This window comes from Halictus rubicundus, unplaced genomic scaffold, assembly GCF_050948215.1.
Source record: "Halictus rubicundus isolate RS-2024b unplaced genomic scaffold, iyHalRubi1_principal scaffold0067, whole genome shotgun sequence".
Taxonomy (NCBI): domain Eukaryota; kingdom Metazoa; phylum Arthropoda; class Insecta; order Hymenoptera; family Halictidae; genus Halictus; species Halictus rubicundus.
The window spans coordinates 885,935-895,083 of record NW_027488608.1 but is presented as its reverse complement, the minus strand read 5'-3'; positions in this window follow the sequence as shown (position 1 = coordinate 895,083).

Below are 9,149 nucleotides of genomic sequence, written 5' to 3'. Positions count from 1 at the left end.
ATCCTATCCTCTATCCAATCCTATCCTCTATCCTATCCTATCTTCTATCCTATCCCATCATCAATCTTATCCTTTCGTCTATACTATCCTCTATCCTATCCTATCCTCTTACTTATCCTATCCTCTATCCTATCCTATCCTCTATCCTATCCTATCCTCTATCCAATCCTATCCTCTATCCTATCCTATCCTCTATCCTATCCCATCATCAATCCTATCCTTTCGCCTATACTATCCTCTATCCTATCCTATCCTCTTACTTATCCTATCCTCTATCCTATCCTCTCCTCTATCCTATCCTATCCTCTATCCAATCCTATCCTCTATCCTATCCTATCCTCTTACTTATCCTATCCTCTATCCTATCCTATCCTCTATCCTATCCTATCCTGTATCCAATCCTATCCTCTATCCTATTCTATCCTCTACCCTATAATACCATGTATCCTATCCTATTCTCTATCCTATCCTATCCTCTATCGTATGCTCGATCCTATCGTATCAACTATCGTATCCTATCCTCTATCATATCCTATCCTCTATCCAATCCTATCCTCTATCCTATCCTATCCTCTATCCTATACTATCCTCTATCCTATCCTATCCTCTATCCAATCCTATCCTCTATCCTATCCTATCCTCCATCCTATCCCATCATCAATCCTATCCTCTATCCTATCCTATCCTCTTACTTATCCTATCCTCTATCCTATCCTATCCTCTATCCTATCCGATCCTCTATCCTATCCTATCCTCTATCCTAGGCAATCCCATATCCTATCCTCTATCCTATTCTATCCTCTATCGTATCCATTTTTCTATAATATCGTATGTTCTATCGTATCCTATCCTCTATCCTATCCTATCAACTATCCTATCCTATCCTCTATCCTATCCTATCCTATCCTATCCTATCCTCTATCCTATCCTATACTCTATCCTATCCTATCCTCTATCGTATCCTATACTCTATCCTATCCTATCCTCTATCGTATCCTATCCTCTATCCTATCCTGTCCTCTATCTTATCCTATCCTCTATCCTATCTTATCCTCTATCCTATCCTATCCTCTATCCTATCCTATCCTCTATCCAATCCTATCCTCTATCCTATCCTATCCTCTTACTTATCCTATCCTCTATCCTATCCTATCCTCTATCCTATCCTATCCTCTATCCAATCCTATCCTCTATCCTATCCTATCCTCTATCCTATCCCATCATCAATCCTATCCTTTCGTCTATACTATCCTCTATCCTATCCTATCCTCTATCCTATCATATCCTCTATCCAATCCTATCCTCTATCCTATCCTATCCTCTATCCTATCCCATCATCAATCCTATCCTTTCGTCTATACTATCCTCTATCCTATCCTATCCTCTTACTTATCCTATCCTCTATCCTATCCTATCCTCTATCCTATCCTATCCTCTATCCAATCCTATCCTTTATCCTATCCTATCCTCTATCCTATCCCATCATCAATCCTATCCTTTCGCCTATACTATCCTCTATCCTATCCTATCCTCTTACTTATCCTATCCTCTATCCTATCCTATCCTCTATCCTATCCTATCCTGTATCCAATCCTATCCTCTATCCTATTCTATCCTCTACCCTATAATACCATGTATCCTATCCTATTCTCTATCCTATCCTATCCTCTATCGTATGCTCGATCCTATCCTATCAACTATCGTATCCTATCCTCTATCATATCCTATCCTCTATCCAATCCTATCCTCTATCCTATCCTATCCTCTATCCTATCCTATCCTCTATCCTATCCTATCCTCTATCCAATCCTATCCTCTATCCTATCCTATCCTCTATCCTATCCCATCATCAATCCTATCCTTTCGTCTATACTATCCTCTATCCTATCCTATCCTCTTACTTATCCTATCCTCTATCCTATCCTATCCTCTATCCTATCCGATCCTCTATCCTATCCTATCCTCTATCCTAGGCAATCCCATATCCTATCCTCTATCCTATCCTATCCTCTATCGTATCCATTTTTCTATAATATCGTATGTTCTATCGTATCCTATCCTCTATCCTATCCTATCAACTATCCTATCCTATCCTCTATCCTATCCTATCCTATCCTATCCTCTATCCTATCCTATACTCTATCCTATCCTATCCTCTATCGTATCCTATACTCTATCCTATCCTATCCTCTATCGTATCCATTTTTCTATAATATCGTATGTTCTATCGTATCCTATCCTCTATCCTATCCTATCAACTATCCTATCCTATCCTCTATCCTATCCTATCCTCTTACTTATCCTATCCTCTATCCTATCCTATCCTCTATCCTATCCTATCCTCTATCCAATCCTATCCTCTATCCTATCCTATCCTCTATCCTATCCTATCATCAATCCTATCCTATCCTATCCTGTATCCAATCCTATCCTCTATCCTATTCTATCCTCTACCCTATAATACCATGTATCCTATCCTATTCTCTATCCTATCCTATCCTCTATCGTATGCTCGATCCTATCCTATCAACTATCGTATCCTATCCTCTATCATATCCTATCCTCTATCCAATCCTATCGTCTATCCTATCCTGTATCCTATACTATCCTCTATCCAATCTTATCCTCTATCCTATCCGATCCTCTATCCTATCCTATCCTCTATCGTATCCTATACTCTATCCTATCCTATCCTCTATCCTATCCTATCCTCTATCCTATCCTATCCTCTATCCAATCCTATCCTCTATCCTATCCTATCCTCTTACTTATCCTATCCTCTATCCAATCCTATCCTCTATCCTATCCTGTCCTCTATCCTATCTTATCCTCTATCCTATACTATCCTCTATCCAATCCTATCCTCTATCCTATCCCATCCTCAATCCTATCCTTTCCTCTATCCTATCCTCTTACTTATCCTATCCTCTATCCTATCCAATCCCCTATCTTATCCTCTATCCTATTCTATCCTCTACCCAGAATACCATGTATCCTATCCTATTCTCTATCCTATCCTATCCTCTATCGTATGCTCTATCCTATCCTATCCTATATCGTATCCTATCCTCTATCCTATCCTGTCCTCTATGTTATCCTATCCTCTATCCTATCTTATCCTCTATCCAATCCTATTCTCTATCCTATCCTTTCCTCTATCCTGTCCTGTCCTCTATCCTATCCTATCCTCTATCCTATCCTATCCTCTATCCTATCCTATCCTCTATCCTATCAAATCCCCTATCCTATCCCCTATCCTATCCTATCCTGTATCCTATCCAATCCTCTATCCTATCCTATCCTCTATCCTCAATCCTATCCTTTTCTGTATCCTATCCAATCCTCTATCCTATCCTGTCCTCTATCCTGTCCTCTATCCTATCCTATCCTCTATCCTATCCTATCCTCTATCCTATCCTATCCTCTATCCTATCCTATCCTCTATCCTATCCTATCCTGTATCCTATCCGATCCTCTATCCTATCCTATCCTCTATCCTATCCTATCCTCTATCCTATCCTCTATCCTATCCTATCCTCTATCATATCCTATCCTCTATCCTATCCTATCTTCTATCCTATCCTATCCTCTATCCTATCAAATCCCCTATCCTATCATCTATCCTATCCTATCCTGTATCCTATCCAATCCTCTATCCTATCCTATCATCTATCTTCTATCCTATCCAATCCTCTACCCTAGCCTATCCTCTATATTATCCTATCCTGTATCCTATCCTATCCTCTATCCTATCCTATCATCTATCCTCTATCCTATCCAATCCTCTATCCTAGCCTATCCTCTATCCTATCATATCCTCTATCCTATAATATCCTCTATCCTATCCTATCCTCTATCCAATCCTCTATCCTATCCTATCCTCTATCCTATCCTATCCTCTATCCTATCCTATCTTCTATCCTATCCTATCCTCTATCCTATCAAATCCCCTATCCTATCCTCTGTCCTATCCTATCCTCTATCCTATCCTATCCTCTATCCTATCCTATTCTCTATCCTATCCTATCCTCTATCCTATCCTATCCTCTATCCTATCCTATCCTCTATCCTATCCTATCCTGTATCCTATCCAATCCTCTATCCTATCCTATAATCTATCATCAATCCTATCCTTTCCTGTATCCTATCCAATCCTCTTTCCTATCCTATCATCTATCCTCAATCCTATCCTATCCTCTATCCTATCCTATCCTCTATCCTATCAAATCCCCTAACCTATCCTCTATCCTATCCTATCCTGTATCCTATCCAATACTCTATCCTATCCTATAATCTATCCTCAATCCTATCCTTTTCTGTACCCTATCCAGTCCTCTATCCTATCCTGTCCTCTATCCTATCCTATCCTCTGTCCTATCCTATCCTCTATCCTATCCTCTCCTCTATCATATCCTATCCTCTATCCTATCCTATTCTCTATCCTATCCTATCCTCTATCCTATCCTCTATCCTATCCTCTATCCTATCCTATCCTCTATCCTATCCTATCCTCTATCCTATCCTATCCTCTATCCTATCCTGTCGTCTATCCTATCCTCTATCCTATCCTATCCTCTATCCTATCCTATCCTCTATCCTATCCTATCCTCTATCCTAGCCTATCCTCTATCCTATCATATCCTCTATCCTATAATATCCTCTATCCTATCCTATTATCTATCCAATCCTCTATCCTATCCTATCCTCTATTCTATCCTATCCTCTATCCTATCCTATCCTCTATCCTATCCTATCTTCTATCCTATCCTATCCTCTATCCTATCAAATCCCCTATCCTATCCTCTGTACTATCCTATCCTCTATCCTATCGTATCCTCTATCCTATCCTATCGTCTATCCTATCCTCTATCCTACCCTATCCTCTATCCTATCCTATCCTCTATCCTATCCTATCCTGTATCCTATCCTGTCCTCTATCCTATCCTATCCTCTATCCTATCCTCTATCATATCCTCTATCCTATAATATCCTCTATCCTATCCTATCCTCTACCCAATCCTCTATCCTATCCAATCCTCTATCCTATCCTATCATCTATCTTCTATCCTATCCAATCCTCTACCCTAGCCTATCCTCTATATTATCCTATCCTGTATCCTATCCTATCCTCTATCCTATCCTATCATCTATCCTCTATCCTATCCAATCCTCTATCCTAGCCTATCCTCTATCCTATCATATCCTCTATCCTATAATATCCTCTATCCTATCCTATCCTCTATCCAATCCTCTATCCTATCCTATCCTCTATCCTATCCTATCCTCTATCCTATCCTATCTTCTATCCTATCCTATCCTCTATCCTATCAAATCCCCTATCCTATCCTCTGTCCTATCCTATCCTCTATCCTATCCTATCCTCTATCCTATCCTATTCTCTATCCTATCCTATCCTCTATCCTATCCTATCCTCTATCCTATCCTTTCCTCTATCCTGTCCTGTCCTCTATCCTATCCTATCCTCTATCCTATCCTATCCTCTATCCTATCCTATCCTCTATCCTATCAAATCCCCTATCCTATCCCCTATCCTATCCTATCCTGTATCCTATCCAATCCTCTATCCTATCCTATCCTCTATCCTCAATCCTATCCTTTTCTGTATCCTATCCAATCCTCTATCCTATCCTGTCCTCTATCCTGTCCTCTATCCTATCCTATCCTCTATCCTATCCTATCCTCTATCCTATCCTATCCTCTATCCTATCCTATCCTCTATCCTATCCTATCCTGTATCCTATCCGATCCTCTATCCTATCCTATCCTCTATCCTATCCTATCCTCTATCCTATAGTATCGTCTATCCTATCCTATCCTCTATCCTATCCTCTATCCTATCCTATCCTCTATCATATCCTATCCTCTATCCTATCCTATCTTCTATCCTATCCTATCCTCTATCCTATCAAATCCCCTATCCTATCATCTATCCTATCCTATCCTGTATCCTATCCAATCCTCTATCCTATCCTATCATCTATCTTCTATCCTATCCAATCCTCTACCCTAGCCTATCCTCTATATTATCCTATCCTGTATCCTATCCTATCCTCTATCCTATCCTATCATCTATCCTCTATCCTATCCAATCCTCTATCCTAGCCTATCCTCTATCCTATCATATCCTCTATCCTATAATATCCTCTATCCTATCCTATCCTCTATCCAATCCTCTATCCTATCCTATCCTCTATCCTATCCTATCCTCTATCCTATCCTATCTTCTATCCTATCCTATCCTCTATCCTATCAAATCCCCTATCCTATCCTCTGTCCTATCCTATCCTCTATCCTATCCTATCCTCTATCCTATCCTATTCTCTATCCTATCCTATCCTCTATCCTATCCTATCCTCTATCCTATCCTATCCTCTATCCTATCCTATCCTGTATCCTATCCAATCCTCTATCCTATCCTATAATCTATCATCAATCCTATCCTTTCCTGTATCCTATCCAATCCTCTTTCCTATCCTATCATCTATCCTCAATCCTATCCTATCCTCTATCCTATCCTATCCTCTATCCTATCAAATCCCCTAACCTATCCTCTATCCTATCCTATCCTGTATCCTATCCAATCCTCTATCCTATCCTATAATCTATCCTCAATCCTATCCTTTTCTGTACCCTATCCAGTCCTCTATCCTATCCTGTCCTCTATCCTATCCTATCCTCTGTCCTATCCTATCCTCTATCCTATCCTCTCCTCTATCATATCCTATCCTCTATCCTATCCTATTCTCTATCCTATCCTATCCTCTATCCTATCCTCTATCCTATCCTCTATCCTATCCTATCCTCTATCCTATCCTATCCTCTATCCTATCCTATCCTCTATCCTATCCTGTCGTCTATCCTATCCTCTATCCTATCCTATCCTCTATCCTATCCTATCCTCTATCCTATCCTATCCTCTATCCTAGCCTATCCTCTATCCTATCATATCCTCTATCCTATAATATCCTCTATCCTATCCTATTATCTATCCAATCCTCTATCCTATCCTATCCTCTATTCTATCCTATCCTCTATCCTATCCTATCCTCTATCCTATCCTATCTTCTATCCTATCCTATCCTCTATCCTATCAAATCCCCTATCCTATCCTCTGTACTATCCTATCCTCTATCCTATCGTATCCTCTATCCTATCCTATCGTCTATCCTATCCTCTATCCTACCCTATCCTCTATCCTATCCTATCCTCTATCCTATCCTATCCTGTATCCTATCCTGTCCTCTATCCTATCCTATCCTCTATCCTATCCTATAATCTATCATCAATCCTATCGTTTCCTGTATCCTCTATCCAATCCTCTATCCTATCCTATCCTCTATTCTATCCTATCCTCTATCCTATCCTATCCTCTATCCTATCCTATCTTCTATCCTATCCTATCCTCTATCCTATCAAATCCCCTATCCTATCCTCTGTACTATCCTATCCTCTATCCTATCGTATCCTCTATCCTATCCTATCGTCTATCCTATTCTGTCGTCTATCATATCCTCTATCCTATCCTATCCTCTATCCTATCCTATCCTTTATCCTATCCTATCCTCTATCCTATCCTATCCTCTATCCTATCCTATCGTCTATCCTATCCTCTACCCTATCCTATCCTCTATCCTATCCTATCATCTATCCTCAAACCTATCCTTTCCTGTATCCTGTTCAATCCTCTATCCTATCCTATCCTGTATCCTATCCTGCCCTCTATCCTATCCTATCCTCTATCCTATCCTATCTTCTATCCTATCCTATCCTCTATCCTATCAAATCCCCTATCCTATCCTCTGTACTATCCTATCCTCTATCCTATCGTATCCTCTATCCTATCGTATCGTCTATCCTATCCTCTATCCTACCTTATCCTCTATCCTATCCTATAATCTATCATCAATCCTATCGTTTCCTGTATCCTATCCAATCCTCTTTCCTATCCTATCATCTATCCTATCCTCTATCCTATCCTCTATCCTATCCTCTATCCTATCCTATCCTCTATCCTATCCTATCCTCTATCCTATCCTATCCTCTATCCTATCCTGTCGTCTATCCTATCCTCTTTCCTATCCTATCCTCTATCCTATCCTATCCTCTATCCTAGCCTATCCTCTATCCTATCATATCCTCTATCCTATAATATCCTCTATCCTATCCTATCCTCTATCCAATCCCCTATCCTATCCTATCCTCTATTCTATCCTATCCTCTATCCTACCCTATCCTCTATCCTATCCTATCTTCTATCCTATCCTATCCTCTATCCTATCAAATCCCCTATCCTATCCTCTGTACTATCCTATCCTCTATCCTATCGTATCCTCTATCCTATCCTATCGTCTATCCTATCCTCTATCCTACCCTATCCTCTATCCTATCCTATCCTCTATCCTATCCTATCCTCTATCCTATCCTATCTTCTATCCTATCCTATTCTCTATCCTATAAAATCCCCTAACCTATCCTCTATCCTATCCTATCCTGTATCCTATCCAATCCTCTATCCTATCCAAAATCTCTCCTCAATCCTATCCTTTTCTGTATCCTATCCAGTCCTCTATCCTATCCTGTCCTCTATCCTATCCTATCCTCTGTCCTATCCTATCCTCTATCCTATCCTATCCTCTATCATATCCTATCCTCTATCCTATCCTATTCTCTATCCTATCCTATCGTCTATCCTATCCTCTATCCTACCCTATCCTCTATCCTATCCTATCCTCTATCCTATCCTATCCTCTATCCTATCCTATCCTCTATCCTATCCTGTCGTCTATCCTATCCTCTATCCTATCCTATCCTCTATCCTATCCTATCCTCTATCCAATCCTCTATCCTATCCTATCCTCTATTCTATCCTATCCTCTATCCTACCCTATCCTCTATCCTATCCTATCTTCTATCCTATCCTATCCTCTATCCTATCAAATCCCCTATCCTATCCTCTGTACTATCCTATCCTCTATCCTATCGTATCCTCTATACTATCCTATCGTCTATCCTATCCTCTATCCTACCCTATCCTCTATCCTATCCTATCCTCTATCCTATCCTATCCTCTATCCTATCCTATCTTCTATCCTATCCTATCCTCTATCCTATCAAATCCCCTAACCTAT